The 16,739-nt window shown below is 45.7% G+C and overlaps 1 protein-coding gene across 24 annotated transcripts in view; it reads right to left on the bottom strand.

Moving 5' to 3' along the window:
* Positions 1-16,733, bottom strand: part of JAKMIP3 (Janus kinase and microtubule interacting protein 3) — an 83,898-nt gene extending 67,165 nt beyond the window's left edge. For 15 of the 24 annotated variants that reach the window (XM_026851669.1, XM_026851682.1, XM_026851686.1 and 12 more), the window contains exon 1: positions 9,066-9,280. The gene's annotated coding sequence lies outside the window, so the exon portion shown is untranslated. Of the gene's footprint in view, positions 1-8,734; positions 8,841-9,065; positions 9,282-9,377; positions 9,416-11,497; positions 11,545-14,698; positions 15,463-16,423 lie in introns of those variants that run through there. The other 9 variants (XM_026851687.1, XM_026851690.1, XM_026851688.1 and 6 more) reach the window with 5 other exon arrangements.
* Positions 16,734-16,739: the final 6 nt, after the last annotated feature.

Raw genomic sequence — 16,739 nt, 5'->3', positions numbered from 1 at the left:
CCCCCCCCTTATCCTGAAGAGAATATTACAAAGATTTCAGAATCCAAGTTAAACTTTATGGGGAGGCACTGTAAGCATGCTAAGAGCGGTGTTTTACATAGAGCTCTGCCTCGCTAAGCGCCTTTCTAGTCCTCTCCTCATGAAAGGGACAGCATTTAAGACAGGCACACATTTCTGGAAAGCAGCCTAACATCACGTGTTTATGACTTACTGCACAAAGGCACTTTTGGAAAACAGTGCCCTAAAACTGTTATGGGTTGTAGAAGAAATGAAGCAATATTCCAATCTCCGGGGGCACGTTGGGGCCAGTCAGGTTTTCATTTCCTTCATATTCCTGATGTCTAATACAGAGCTTATAGACAGGCAGTAGGCAGGACACAATCCAAATCCAGAAACCAGCTTGAACTTCCGTATGAAAACACAACAGTAATGAAATAATTTCCGTAACAAATAACTGCTACTAATCCCACCGGCACGACTAATGGCCTAAATTTAGAGGTAATAAAACTGATATTGGCTGGAAATAACATGAAATAATGTCTCAAAATTTTGACTCAAAGTGAGTCAAACTAGCGCTTGGAATCTAAAACTCCAAGGAAACTTGAGGGAGCTAAGCTCGCACTTATGTTACTTTAAATAGATGATTCACATAAATATGAAATAAGCATGCATGAAATGATGTTCATAATCACAACCGTGAACTAGTGAACCAAAACTAAGTTTTATGAAAAGTCACTGGTAAGCAAAAGTTGCCTTTTTCTAAAATAGCATCCAAGGTTCTGCACGCGATCATCTATTGCTCCCAGAGGGCTCACCAGGGGAAAGGGGTCTGCTGCCTACTTTCCATGCGAGGAAATGTCACCGTTTGCACCAGTGAAGGTAACTGATGGGTACTGGGTCCTTCGGGCAAAACAGTCATTATTGCTCTTAACAAGGTAGAGCGTTTCAGATGTTTAGTGGGGAAAAAAATCTTTGAGAAAAAAATTAAGTTTCTCTTTTGTATAGTTTGACTTCCCTTTTTATAAAGAGCACCTCATACATATCTCTGTGTGTATGCATACATATATAAATATATATTAAAGTAATTGGGGTTTGGTATGACATTACTTAATAAATTGATCACAGCGACCTAAAACATGCAGGTCATACCCAGTACTAAAGACCTTGGCACATTATCCATGCACTAAAGATTACTTTTAGAAAAAGCTCAGAGGGCAAACTCTTCCCAGGGAATTACACCTTGAGGTTGCTGCTACATTTGTTTAGGCACCTAGAAATGGGTTCTGAGCCACAATTTCAAATATCCAGTTGCTTGGTTCAAAATTAACTCTTTAATTAATTAGTTCCATGCTCAGCCCACGCAGCTGAAGAGAAGCATTGGCTGGCTGGCCACAGTGCCAAGGCAAGCCTGGACAGTAAAACTGTCAGAACGGGCTGATTTTATCCAGGGATAACCGTGTTAAACCAGCAGCACAGGCACACGCTCAGCCACAGGCTTCCTGCTACAAGCCATGACCAGCACGAGGTGATGAACGGGAGCCCAGAGGCTGTTGCTGAAGCACTGTGAGTTCATGGCGGCGCTGAAACAGGCACAGCCCAGCACTGGGGAGGCTGGAGTGACCCGCTGGGCACAGGCAGAGGTGGCCACATCAGCCTTCGCTCACACAACCCCAGTCACTCAAGAAAGCCCAACTGAGAACGCCTGCCCCACCTCTGGAACCGGGTGTCTGTTACATGATGTGCCTGGAGCTGAGGGTACGGAGACCGGCACGGCAGCGCGGGGGTTAACACGAGGATAAACGGACAGAAGATACTTCCAGTGCTCTTAAATCACACCCAGAGCTACCACACAGTTCCTAGAAACAGCGATATTCCAAGAAGTACTAAAGAGCTAAGGGATGCCAAGGGAATGCAAAGATGAGGCGTTAAGCCTGAGGGTTGGCTGGAGGCAGGAGCCGTGTATTTCCCAACTTCTAGGACAGTTTTTATTAGTAACTGAATTACCTGGTTTCATTTAGTGCTGGGATACAGTAATACCTTCAAACCGTTTCAAAGAGGCATCTGTTATTTTAACAAATCCTTGCCTCTTTTGCTCCCTCTCTTTCACTGGTGATTTGAGATCTACATGTACATCTATGCCTATGTAGACATCCCTTCCCAGGAGGTACATCTCCTCCTGAGCTGACTAACACTACTTGATACCACTGTTTGTTGATTGACATAGAAGTATGAGCAGAAGAAAAATATTCATGCCTGTATAAATTTCTTCAGTGTCAAATGCAGTTGAGCAACTTATTTTTAAATTACAGTAACGATATTTTTAGCAGAAGTACCTATTTTTCTTTAGTTTCACATGTTTATTCATAACACTGAGTTAATCAGCAACTTTTTCCCCCCTCACATAACTGTTACTGCTCTTCCAGGAAAATACATCCAAACATTTCTGAGAGCAGCAGGGGGATGGAAAGCAGTTACTACACTGAGATGGACAGCCAAACCGGCCCCGTTCCTGATGGCCAGCCCCTTGCCAATACCAATCAACAGACCAATGCCAACAAATAAACATCTTGCTCCTTGAGAGCCATTTCAGAGCTTTCAAAAGCACGCACTGCCGGCATAAGTCTGCTCCTGTTGAGTATCTCAGCTCTCCAGACTCCAGCTTTAGCCGATGGGAGAAATTTCTTACATCTTTTTCTTCCACCTGAACTCTGTACACACAGAAAATGCTGAACTTCTTATCTAGGAAAGGGAACGCAAGTAAAGAAGGAGGAAAAGAGTTTCATGCTAAGAGCTTTTTCCTAAATTTTCCCAAGTCCTCTACCAAGCCTCACACTGCACAGCATCCCTCACTTTTCCAGCCCTCTTCAAACCTGCCACAGATCCCATTTTCTGGGTTGCTTGCTTCTCCACTGTGTTTTTGATTATAAAACCTTCTCAGGCCAAAACCGAAAGCCAGCCCTAATGACACACAAATATTTTAGTAGGAGCAGAAGAAAAAAAAAAAAAAAAACCAAACAAGGAAAACAACAAAATTACCTCTATTTCGGAAGAACTACCTGGCAGAACTCCCTCAGCCACCCCTGCAGGGCTCTGCCTAAAACCAGGTCAGTGCTGCTCAGCCTGCTGGGCTAATTGACAGTGTAATGAGGGGCACCTGTGAGCAGACAGCCAGCTTTTTAACTCCTGCGAAGCCTGAGCGTATCCTAAGGGAAGTAAAACATAATGAGGTTTTCCTTCCAGCAAAGTCCAAGGCTTCCGCAGTGATAGTTTCGCTCCTATAAATTGCATAAACTGGTATCAGCAATACATGGAATGGGAATTTCTGCATGTGCAAATCCAGGAACCATCCACCTGTTCAGGAAAGCTTGGGAAAAGTAGAGAAAACTAAACCAAAACACTTCCTTTTGTTTCAAAAGCTTTTTGTGCTTTTTCTCCAACCGTGCCACCAAGTGTTGCTATCTGTGATCTCAGGAGATAAAAATCAGCCTTTACTATACTTTTTTAAAGTGAACTAGTCATTCTCAATGCCCAATCCATGGTTATTTGAGCTGTTCAGCAACGAATGCCAAATGAATTTACAGTCTATATTATGGATCTGAAAAAAAATGAGCTGGGAGGTGAAAAGCAGAGAAACAGTGTCAGGAGCCAGCCCCTCCCTGCGCCCTTCACAGCCAACGGGCAAACCGAACAGCACCTGACAGTGCCTGGCCTAAAATCCTGAGAAAACAGAAGCCACAAGTAAAAGGTGAAAGTGTCAAACTGTGTAATGAACCCTTCCACAAGCAACATAAATAATAAATCATTGACCCTGGCGTGACACCCCACCGGGCCCAGAAGCTGCAGGCACCCCGTGGTGGAAGGGAAGTCTGCCACGGCCCCCGGCAGCGCTCCGAGCGACGGCCCTTGCGCGCCAACGTCTGTGTGGAAATATCAGATGTTTACTTACAAAACCAATATCCATAATGATTCTGTCAAGGACAAGTGGTAAAATAGAGCTTATAGAGTAAAAAGTTGTGATCCACCTCTAAAGGTAGCTGTTCAAAACACTAGAAACCCCCAAACCGCTTTGATTGGAGGCAAAAGTCTTTGAATAACTGCAGCATTATCTATGCTGATCGTTACGTCAGTGTATTTTCCATTTACTTGTTATTACTACAGATCAAGCTAATACTTTTTCCTTTACAACCCTTTGCATTTTGACTTTACTAACTTCATGCAAATGCTTCCTTTGCCTGCAGCTTCCTCTGCCTTTGCTTTGAATGCAAAGTAGAGGCGTTGAAACTTCCAGGGACCGTCCCCCAAGCAGCGAGCCCTGACGCACTCTCCTGGAAGGTTTCCTGCCAGGCAGCTCCAGCGTGCTCCCCATGTTACCCCCGTGTTCCAGACAGGGAGAGCCTCCAGGGGGGAAGAGTTGAGCCACCAGCGCGGTCGCTGTGCTCCCGGCACCTGCCTGTTCCCAGCCACGTCCCCGCGTTCTGCCCGCTCTCCCTTAGACGTGTACTCCAACCATCTTTTGCTGACCTGAACCATACACATGGCCGGCCTTCCTATCCAACGTTTCCCAGGGAATACTGTCAGGATAACCTGGCCCTACCTAACGTGCAGGAAGGAATCACGGTGTTGGACAATAATGAAATAATGTGTCGTGATTAATCATTTTATTTTGCTAACAACATGAGCGAAGTATGCAAAGATAAAAATGCCAACAAGCGCTTCATAAATCCCTTTGGATATTTACTGCTACGGACCAAATACTTGTACTCGCTAGCTCCTGTCTTTGAGCCAGGGCAGAATTCAGCTATCCCACTGTGGTACACAAATCACTGCAAGTCTCCAGTGACAAAGGCTGTGCTGTAAATTCCTGTCTGCTTCAGCATACAAACATGACCATATCAACTATATTTAGGGAATGTTTTTTCCTATTTATGCGAAAATCTGAAATTTAGCCTTTGAGGTAAAGAAAAATCTGTGCTTTGGATGGTTATATTAGATATCTACTACGCCTTCAAGTTTCTCATTAACTTTCTTTGCTGATATCCCTCTTCAGATAGAGTAAGAAAATATCACAGATGAGAATGAACCCTGTATCTATAAAAAGCCAACCCTATAGAACATTCTGATGGAAATTCAAAATGTAGTGTTATCCCGTGGTGTGAGCACCAGTTACTGGTCTCTAAACACCTTCTGATTTAGTTTTATCCGAGAGGAATCCAGACTGTGGGTGCTGAGAGCACACCATCTTGCAAACCACAGTGGGTGTCATCCAGCGAGCAGCTCTCAAAGCACTGTCCTCGTCCAAACTAGACATGTTGTTATTATAAACCATGGCCAGAATTCATTTGTTATGGAGTCAGCTAGAAAAGTGACCCAACATCGAATTAATCAAATCATTATTTCAGTATATAATTAGTTAAAATGTTAAATGTAGCAAGAGGTTTTCAGGAGGGCCATGGGAATATCAGAGTGCTACCAGAATTCTGTTAGTGCACATCAGTAAATCTTCAGACACTTCAGATATTTAGTTCTCCCTCTGGGCACAGGCTGAGTCCCTGAAGTCAGTTAGATTTCTGACACTGACACAGTGGCATCAGAATCAGGCCTTCGGTGTGCAATTTCTTTTTAATTAAACACATTAATACGGAGTTTGTTTCAGATTTACATCCCGGTGAAGTATGGTATGTGCCATCTGGAGTTCATCAGCACTGCCCTTCACCTACAGCGTGTGCCAGGGGACACATCGGTTACGCAACTAAGGGTCAGGCAAGACAAAACACAGCAGTCAGCAAAAAGATGAGAAGCCTGTTTGGTATTAAAAGCCCAAGTTGAATCAATTACATCTACACTGATTTTGACAGGGTTGAAGTAGAGGAATCAGCGGATGGAACAGCACACCACACCACAGCAGTCTTGCACAGCTGACAGTTTGCTCCACAATCAATACCAACCTACTTCCAGTGGAACAAATTCTGGCTGTGAACTATGTCAAAATCAGCCTCGTGCAGTATCGTTTGGGCAGCAGCTTTCCAGACCAGTCAGTCCTGGGACATCTCATCCCAGTTAATCTCCAGGGCATCACCCTCCTTCGAAACCCAGGGCTGCAGCCAGCCCCACCTTGCTGCCAGGCCTCACAGCACCTGAGCCTGGAGCCAGCAGCCGGAGAAAGCGAGAACACAGAAATGTTAGTTCAAAGGACAGAAAATGCACATTCTGCATCTTACACTGAGTCGTCACCTGAACTCCGTGAAAAATAATGTCCCTGTCTGAACATAACCTTGTCAAGGTCAAATGACTGTGACACGGGTGGAATAGCTCAAAAAAGCAGCGCAACGGGCTGTCTGTGGGGCTTAAGGAAAGCCAACCCTCCACACCCTGCTGCCTGTGTGCTGTCTGAAGAAACAAATTCGTCCTCCAGACATTTTCTCAAGCCTTTCTGAAGGATTTCTCCTCAGACACTGCCTCAGCCTTTATGGAATACAAAAGGCAGGGTCACGCTGGAGGGTATAGGAAGCTACACAGATCAAAGTGATTGAACCTTCATCTTGAGTCTGCACCATCAGTGAATAACAAATCCCCAATCAATGGAAATAATGGTTTGTGGATTTGCATAGAACTGAAGAGGTTGTTTTTTTTTTTTAAATCTACAAGGATGTAATTCTCCATTAAAGTAAGTTCTAAAAAACTACATTAAATTCCTGAACTCTTTTGGAGTTTTAGATCTATTTGACTACTTACTTGGCTGTAAGTGCCAAAGGAAAATCGGGGCGTTACCCTTCTAGGTTAGACAACCGGGACAAATTGCTTAGTATTCTGCCTCCAATGAGGGCCAACTCTTGATGCTCTGGGGTCAAGTAAGCTCCCTTTTCCTCTGCATGCAGACAGATGGTACTAGCCAGTTGTGGTCAAATAAAGATAGGAATGATTTAATTTGGAAGTCCAACGTATTGGCAAATATTTGGCTGTTTTTACAATAACAAATATTAGTACAAACACTGTTATCTGTCTTAAAATTACTCAGTCCTTTTAGAATCTCAAACCCTCAATAGCTGGTTGGGATAACTTTGTGTTCAAATCCTACATGCAAGTCAATTCTTTTGTGTAAAATTTTTAGAACTTTTTTTTTTTTCCCCATTTAAGCTGAACCTCTGCTGCTGATTATACATGAAGAGCTGCACTGCAGAAGGTGATAAACTTAGAAGACAGATGTTTTAAAGGAAGGTGTTAAAAAAGATCATTATTTAAAGGCCTTCATTTGTTAACATTCATTTGCTGACACTGTTTTGAATTTGAGCCATCTGCAAAAAAAGGTAATATTTTAGAGATGAATTTTTGGGGAAGAAAAGTGAAGCAAGGTTTTATTCTTCATATAAATTGACAGTGCACTTGGAAACTTACTGAAACTTCACCAAGTAGGAGGTGTTGACAAGTGTCACTTTCAGAACATATAATAAGGGAAAGATTTATAGGCACACAGTTCCCCAAATACATTTAAGACTAGTATTTTTCAAGACAACCAGTGGGCCTTAAGCACATTCTTAAATCAGCTTAAAATGAGGGGCTGTTTTTTCCATCAGGGCCATAGTGACAAATGTAACTTCCTCTAGTCAAGGTGCTCCTGTATCCCAAACCAGTGTCATTTGCCTTTTAATTCACCACTGCAAAACCTAAACTTTCTACCAGCTTGGTATTTCCAGCTGAAGAGCGGACAGTTACTAGCCAGAAAGAGCCAGTGCAGAACAGACAGAAAGTCCGCTGCAAAAGTGAAGCATTGAGACAGACCTGACACCAAACTTCCCATTTCTGAGCGTACTTTAAGCACCTACCATGCATGTAAACATATAGAGGAGAGCAAAAGTGTAGAATGGGTGGTAGGTTAAGGGTGCTGCATGTCAGCTGAGAGCCGGGACTGACAGCAGTGAGTGGCTCCTGCCAGAAAATTACTGTTTTATCCTATACACATTTCTCTGGGAGTATCATGATGTGAGATATAACAGACAAAAGTCCCTCTGACTCCAGTGTATTTGTTTTCTAATTTCTGTCTGCATTTGAAACAGTGTCAGTAGAAGCGCAGGCACAGTAACCGAAAGGGAAAGAAATCCTGATGAGATAAATGACATTTAAAACCACCAAGGCAGCAAGCAGCTGGAAAAAAGAAAACTTTCTTTTTTAAATCTAACAGGTTAAACAGCACAGCATAGGAAGCAGTTCTCCAGATACACAGTATTTGCATTGGCGTTCAGAAAACAGGCGACGTCTAAATCAGTTAGTGAGCACAGAAACCAGATTACCTTGTTACGGTAATTCATCCTAACTTATATTACCCTGAAACACCACAATTACAGCCACAGAGGAGATTTATCAACAATTACAGGCCTTGACATTTCAACTCAATCCCGTGTGACGGAGACTCTATGGAGACCCTGACGAAGAAATGGAGCAGGAAGGTGCAGCCCGCTGAACCAATGACAGGCAGAGCCAGGCTCTGCCCTGGGCTTGCTGGCATCCTAAGGCAGCGCTGCTGCAAATCAGGGCTCTGTTTATTCCCCACACCAAAGAGAAACTAGGCATTAAGGGGGAAAAGAAAATCTCAAACACAGAATGCAAAACAGGACATTTGAAAATGGATTATACAAAGCCTTTAGGCAGTAGCTGATTCAAGTGTAACATAGAGAGGTATATATATAGCAGACATTATGCACATATTTATATAAATGCACACAGACATACAGGAACTAACCTCACAGGCATGCTCCATCATGATGCACACTGCTTGTCTGCTTTACCTGAGGGTAGTACCATTCCTCGTATGCAGTGCACTTAATTTTAAAACCTGTAGGCTGTTCCTAGCAGACAGATTTAAAAGGATTTTTACGATTCACACTGCAAAAGGCTAAAAAAAATAATCCACCCCTGCTGCATAAGATTCTGTTTTCCATCTCTATCCTCTGAAAAGCGGAATCAGATGAGAAATGATTCATCAGTCGGTCCAGGGAAGCATTTAGAGGACAGAGAAGAAAAAGGGAAAAAAAAAAATAAAAAAAATCAACCATATAGTAAAATCTGCTCACCATGTACACACCCCCAAAGTGAAGAATCAGAGCAGCCTAACTGAGGAGAAGCTAAAGATGAATTTCAGGAGCCGGCTGCAGTTGCTGGGTGATGCACTGTAAATCCTGCTCCCTCCGGGGAGAATGAGCTCACAGCCAAGATCCAGCAGCCGCCCCTCAGCCATTGCAGTGTCACTGCAGCTTGCAGCTGAGAGCAGGCACGTCATCACACCAGCTCCCTGAAAACTGAAAGCCCTCCCTGCCAGAAATCTAAGTCAAGCATGCCGGTATAAAACCAGCTGCCCTCCAACGCAGACCGAGCTCCCCTCCTACCTGCGTGCTGCCCCAAGGACTGGCATTTTCAGCTTCATTATTAAGCCAAAACCCTGCACCCAGCACATCCGAGGCTGGACTGAACGCCTCCTGAAGCAGGGGCGAAGTTACTGAAAGAGGCAGAGAGGCGGGAGGGATATTCGGATTTAAAAACAGCAGCCTCTGCACTTGTTCCTAGCAAGGGAGATGGAACCCAGGGATATGGAAATCCTTACATGTGTAAGGGGAGGGCCAGGCACCTCTTACAGCACCGTCTTGCTGAGCAGCCCCAAGCTCAGAAAGTACATGGAAATGGTAATGCGGTGGAAAAAAGGCGGGTGTCTTTGCAAACTCCTGTAAGGTATCATTTGAGAATGAAAAGCATGTCATTACCCCCTAGACTGCTGTCTCTTGCTGCTTTTCATAACTGAAAAAGTATTCATTTTCAATACTCATACTCAGCACACCAAAAATTCTCCTTTACACCAGAATACAGATCATTTGTTGAATAACAAATACAAAGAAAATAAAAGTATTTGGCTACAACATACTTATCCCAACACTGCAAAATTATCTAGAAATAAAGAGGGTATGGGGCCTATTTATTTGTTTTTCATATTTTCCTGACAGAGAAGGTTGGGAACCTTTCCCAGTGAATGTCAGTGAACTGCTGACAGACATGACAGTGATCTAAGCACAGGACTGGAAAGCAGAAACCCACCCTGAAGGATTTTTAGAAAGCAGGGTGTGGGGTTTTTTTCCCCCTTAAACAATACCTAAATATCTGGAACCTTCCATTTAAAAACCTGGTTTTCCCTGAGTCCAAAGTCCCCGACTCTGTGCAGCACCAGAGAGCAAAGCCAAGAAATGTGTGCGACTCTTAACCAGATTCCTAGAAACTTGTTCCTGTGCTTGTGGTTAACCACCACTGTACTTCTCACGCCCTCTCCCCCTGCCCTGCACTTTAATTATCTGTTGACAAGGGTACATGCAGGGGCACTTTGAGAAATCCATTAGAACAAAATTCCTATTTACTACATTGAAACACCTAAAAAGACAAAAATATGACGTTTCTCATGATAGGAAGCTTCAAGAACATAATATCTTCATTTTTTTGCTCTTACAGACTCCAAATTTTCTATTTTTCTATCCATCCATACTGTGCTGCATGGTGGGAAACAGCAGTGTTCCTCACAGACACGGGCCCCTCATTTACAGGGGTGTTTTATCCCAAAGCCCCAGTCCTGGCTGCTTCCCTGCAACTCTCTGCCTCTTTGGCATCCCGCTGAAGCTAGTTTGTCTCTGCGGGAACACAACGCCCGTCGCAAGGGAATGGCAGGATCAGCCCCTCAGCCTGCAAACATGGAGTTACTTGCACGTGGTGTCAGACCCAGGCAGAGGAGCACCACCAACGCCAGAAAGCTCTGCCTTCAGCCTTGGCAAAACTCAGAACCCTTCCCTGATCCTTTATCACACAAACACTTTTTAAATAAAATTAGGTCATCTTGCTGCAACTCAGCCCACTCCACCTCAAGAAGGCCACGAATCACCCATCTTCCAGCCAGTTCCCCAGTTTAAGCCGGGAACCCCCTCCCAAGGGTTGGCTGTGGCTCTGGCGAGAGCTGTGCAAACAATGGCTTTTGAGCCGCTGGATAAATAAAACTGTTTTCTATTTTTAGCGTTGAATTGCAACATTTTGTGGGAGTTTGTAAGTCAAACATTGAAAGCAGTGTTGTAAGCGGTATAAAGCAAGAGGCCGTCATTAGTTTACATCACTCAAAGAATTGGGTTTTGTTTTTCAGCTGGCAAGTGCCAGGGAAAAAGCATTCTTCTGGCAATTTCCATCTACCGAGCTGTATCCCCTGCAGGCTTGGCCAAAGCACTCCACTGCACAGTGCTGTACCACGCAGAACAAAACCACTGGTGAGCTTTAAAAACCTGAAGTTAGCAAGTAAATCAGAATTCACTTTTCTGATCCACTCTAGAAGCGGTCAGAATTTCTTCCATTTTAGAGGTTGAAAAGCAAACGCACAGAGGTCTGGTTTTTGTTTTAAACATTCTGGTTTCTGTCTTTTGCAGCTATCTGAGCACACAGTTACATATTACACCTGAATATGTAACATAGATTAAGTCCTACTTACAGTCAACGAGTCCTGTTTCCTGCAGGCTGCAAAACCAGCTGATGATTCTGTAAGGAATGAATGATACTAATGATCAGATTTTTGTCACCGGGCCATCAGAAATGGCTGTAAAAAAGAAATAACACACAGGAAAGAGACAAGCATATGCAAGAAATGGTGAGGCATCCTCATAAATTAAACCTGAAGAAATGAAACCTCACGAAGAGTAACAAGAGTGGCCCAAATAAAAGACTCGGGCTCTTCTGCACCCAAGTGCTGGGTTTATTTCACCTGCAAGAGCATCTATTTCCTCTGTCTTCCACCCCTGTAGTGCAACCACCTTTTAAACTTAGTATTAAAAATGATACAAAAGGAAACTCCTGTGTTCAGTTAGTTTCTCCCAAATCCTGATGGACTGGGGACACATCATTCTACTCCTCTCTGCTTCCTTCATTACTGTCCTCCTGTCTGACTCTGTGAGGACAGCCAACCCCGGCGCTTGCACCCAACAGTCTGATCAATCCTACCCACTTCTAAGCTAATATAAGCCAATTTAAGGTCATCAACGTAAGACTGTCCCCATTTAAGTCACTTAGAAACACATTTGCTTAAACTGGTATGATTATCATGCGCAGACCTAACCCCTAATTCCTTTCTTCCTTCCGACTGTATAGTCAGTCAGATCATTAAATTCACTGTCTCAAGATTGTTTTGGTTTTTAAGTCTCAGATATAATGAAGTCAGACCAATGGACTTGGTGCATCTATTAGGTCTCTTTGTGTCAGCAGCTGGGTTAAGCATGAACAACTCAGAAATGAGCATCCGAGAACCATTTGGTAGTTAATGATGAACACCTTTCCAAGAAATGCACCCATAAAAATCGATGTGCTGGTCTGATTTCAGAGGCAGCCAGGAGGGTTAATAACTAAGCCACTGCTGGCAGTGAAGAAAGCAGAGGGAAGCAGGTCGTTCTCAGATTTCAGCCGCTTCTGAGGAGCTGTGCTGTGCTCAGGTGAGCAAGAGGGCAGGAGCATGCTGCTGGAGAGGACTAGGAGGCACGTGGCAAGCAGCGGGCTTCACATCTCCCGCGGTGCCAGCACCTGAAGTGATGTGGCACGTTGTCCCAGAGCAGTCCTGAGACTGCCCTCCAGTTACACCAGTCTCCCACTCTACCCATGACAAAGTTGGCACAGGTAACTTTGATGTATATCAACAAGAAACCAAAGAAACATCAATCAATGTTACCCTTTTTTAAACTAATTTAAGTTTACAATTGGTTTGGGATTACGAAAAGTTTTTGTGTAATGCCTAAAATAATTGTTCCTCACAACTGTTGCAAGCTGCCACATCAGTACAAAAGCAGGTGCTGAAGTTGGCTGACCCGCAAGCGTGACTTCATAACAACCTAAAATGTCACCTTCTTCAGTCCATGGAGGGCGTGGGGCACCGTCTCCCATTTAAAAGGAGCTAACCAGTATATGACTGCTCTGCTGACATGCAAGTAAACAAAATTAAAGCGAGTTCCCACCTGAAAGAAGTTCGCAGCTTAATAAATTGATAAGCTTTTAAAGATTTCACCCAACACAATTTATAGTTTTCTGCAATCACAGCAGAGTGCTTTTCTGGCAATAACCACAAATCTTTTACCATAAGGATTTATACGCAAATAAATGTATTTAATAATGCATACTATTGAAAGAACTCAGAGGTCAGCTGTCACAGCTGTACTGTGATACCTACTAGTACAGGAGGAGATTAACTCGACCCTGGTTTATACCTGCCTTATGCAGAAAAGGCTTGTGGTAAATCCACTTCCCAGAGGATCGGTCCCCAGGAAACAGGATGAAGGGGAAGAGAGTATCGGAGGTACCTTCTGCGGTGCTGGGTGGCAGCAGCACAAAGCTCTTTGCAAAGGCCACCTGGCGGAGCCTCTGCCTCCGGCTGCCCGCCTTCCAAGGATTTCTAATTGGTCTCATCTTCCTTTTGAGGGCTAGCATGGAAGAAAGGGGACATCACTTCTTTTCATTGAGGTCTGAAGCTTTTCTGGCCTTGTTGACGTCTCCCTTGACCAGATGACCAGTCTCTCCTGCCTCTTCTCTCCCCCCACGCCAGGCGGGGCAGAGTGGTGACAGGGAGCAAAGTGCCCCTCCGACCCTGCAGCGATCCTCAGGCAAAGGCTCGTCCAGAAACCAGGGCAGAAGGTCCAGGTACTCCCAGGGCAAGGCTGGGAGCGGGCACAAAGCCTCAGCACCGCTCCCAAGGGGAGCAAGGGCCCAGGACTGGGCTTCCCCCGGGGTCTGGCCGCACGCCCAGGGCCCTGGCAGGGTCTCTGCAGAGGTTCTGCCAGCTCTTGAGGAGAGACACCACAGCTGAGGTGCTTACCTACGGCTGGTTATTAAAACTACCCATGTAATTATACCTGCTGCACCTGCAATGACACCTACAGCAGCAAATTTTTCCCCATTAATTGTAGATGACCAAAGTCAGAGCAGACTCTGACCTGTGGTTTGCAAAATTAATGCTTTTTCAAAGTCAGAAAAGCATTGACAGAAAAAAATCCTGAAAATTTAAACACTTCGGTCTTTACTACCCAAATGATACTTCTCTCAGCAATTTATGACATTTTTTCCCTTCGTGTAATTAATTTAATTTAAGCCCCTGTCTGTGATGTTTAGGGTAACAGATACTGTAAAATCATAAATGTGCATTCAAAGGTTAAACACAGTGCACTTTCCCTAGTGTTTCCTTGTTGGGAAATAAGTTTGCGACATTGTAACAATGTTGTTCCTTTGTTTAAAAAAAAATAAATCCATTTCCCCTCCTTTTAAGGTAGAGAAAGTGTTTTTATTCTGAAATCCAGCACCCAGGCGGGCAGGCCGCGCTCCGGGCTCCCCGCAGCAACGTGGGGGACCAGGGAGTCCTGCCAAGTATCCGCAAAAATATTAAGCATTGTTTTATTACAAATGAACAAAGTTCCCACTCTAGAAGAGCTGGCCCACAGGCCGCACGTTCTCCTTCCAGAATATTGCTGGAAATGCCTGAACAAATCCCTGCACGCTGGCAGTAGCAGGTAGAGCACTGCTCCGAGTTCCCTCTCACAGCGGGGCAGCTGGAGGATCTGGGGACCTGGAGGCAGTTTCAGGACACTGGACACCAGCTGGGTACTTCCACCACCCCGGGGAAACATCAGCCTAAGGACCTACACTGCCTTGTCTTTCTTACCTCCCCAATTAAGGGCATCCTGCAGAAGGGGAAAGGTGGGCTCAGCTCTTTTCTTCCCAGGAGAACACCTGGGGAGCAACTTCACGGGGAAACCCTAGCAGAGCTCTACGTTCTCCCACGTTCCTCCTAGAGAAGAGCCTGCTGCTGCCAGAAACCAGTGACGGAACAAGCCCGTTCAGAGACAACGTGATGTTTGTGCTGCTGAAATAGGCAACACGTTGCTTCGCACAGGATACACGCAGGGTTTGTGCAGCACCAGAAGACAAAACACTTGTCAGGGGTCTCCCTGCTAGTAGAAGACACTGTCAGAGCGTGTTTCTGCCTGGGATGAGCCTGGTGGAGTCACTGCTGGTTCCTGGGGCAGGGGAAAGCTCTCTGCAGGGCTCTTGACTGGGGGATATCCAGTGGCTGACAATCTCCTCCCAGATTTCTCTATTGATGGGAGAAGACTGAAAAGGTGATTGTGCCAGCGGGATGGCATTGCTTTGGTGACCCCTCCTCCCTCCTGAGCCATACTCGTGTCAACAACGCGCTGAGCTTCCTGTTCCTCACACACTGCAGCCCCTGAGGCGCCAGGGTAGTGCTCTCGTGAAGAAGGCACACACTCCCTGACCGAGGAACTCGCTCTTCTCCTCTGTGGCGAGGGGTTTCCGTGATGGAGCGAGGCTGCCGGGCAGCAGAGAGCAGCAGAGAGCCGCAGGATGAGCACCGAACCCCGGGCAGCCGCCAGCTTTCGGAGCCGTGTCTGTGCACGTCCATCAGGCCTAGCACAGGAAGACACAATAAAAAAACGCATAAACATAAGGAACTCGCTTCTTGAACAGTTATTCAATTCAAAACTTTGTTCTGCCAAGGACAATTTCCCCCTAACTTCCTTAGGGGAACAAAATTAATTTTTAATCATGCAAATTAAACAGAAATTTCTCAGCATATTTCCAGTGCTCAGGCATAACAGACGATCATTTAGGCACCGGCATGCTCGGGAAGGCTCCGAGGGGGCTGCACGCAGGGCACTTTTCCCTGCTGCCTGCCTGCCTGCGAGGCAGCCCACAGCCCCCCAGCTGTGCCCAGCTGTGCCCCTGCCAGGCCAGGCCTCTGCACCCCTCCCCGGGCGCACAGCGTGGGGCTCCGGACGGGCCTGGAGACCTGCCCTGCCTCCCGCACAGCAGGGACAGACCAGGGGCTGCGTGAGCCTCAGTCCCAGGGGGCCGAAGGCTGCAGCGTGGAGAAACAGTGGCAAAGGATGGACTAAAAGCTGGAGAACTGGCCCTGAAAACATCTTCATGGGCCAAACTGTTACTCCACTTTGTCCAATAATCCCTTGTACTGAGTATAACGCACATATTAATGGAATCCCACCCTTGTATTTCTGCGAAGATTCCAAGTTAATACCCCTTGCTACTGTACTAACTCACTGAAAATTTACCCGGAGATATATTTTACTCAGGCTTTGTGATTGCCTGCTGCAGAGCAGCACAAGTGAAAACAATTCCAGCCTTGAGAAAACGCCTGCATCCTCTAATTAAGTAAACAACCCTTTACCCATCCTCTGGCTAAAAACCGAGGAACATTTTATGTGTGTCTTTATAAATTCCCAGCAGTGAATCAGTATCTGCTTTCAAATGGCAGCATCAGTCTTTACTAAGCGGTTTCCTCTTTGGAGAGGCCCCGCCGCCTGCTCCGGGGGCATTACAAGGTGAAAAGAGAGGAGGAATTAACGATTACCTATTTCAAGGCCCTGTGCCACTCCCTCGAGAGCTATCAGCTGGTTTCAAGGCCAGCACTTGTGCTTTTGCAATCAGACACGCTTCCCTTTTACGCCCAAGCACAGTTTTCTGTCTGCCCCGCGTAACCTGGTGTAGGAAGCACCGTGTCTGGTTACCGGGGGCGGGAAGCGCGCTGCGGGGCCCGGCGGGCTGGGCAGCGTACGGGTCCCTGCGCGGGCGCGGAGGGGGAAAGCGAGGCGTTCTCTGAGGGAGCGGCCCTGTTCTTCAGCCCGGGCTGTGCCGGCCGCGGCCGTGCGCCCAGCGCGGGGCCTCTC

Source organism: Athene cunicularia (genome assembly GCF_003259725.1).
Source record: "Athene cunicularia isolate RWA chromosome 6 unlocalized genomic scaffold, athCun1 chr6_part1, whole genome shotgun sequence".
Lineage (NCBI taxonomy): Eukaryota > Metazoa > Chordata > Aves > Strigiformes > Strigidae > Athene > Athene cunicularia.
This window is presented reverse-complemented; position numbering and strand designations above follow the sequence as displayed.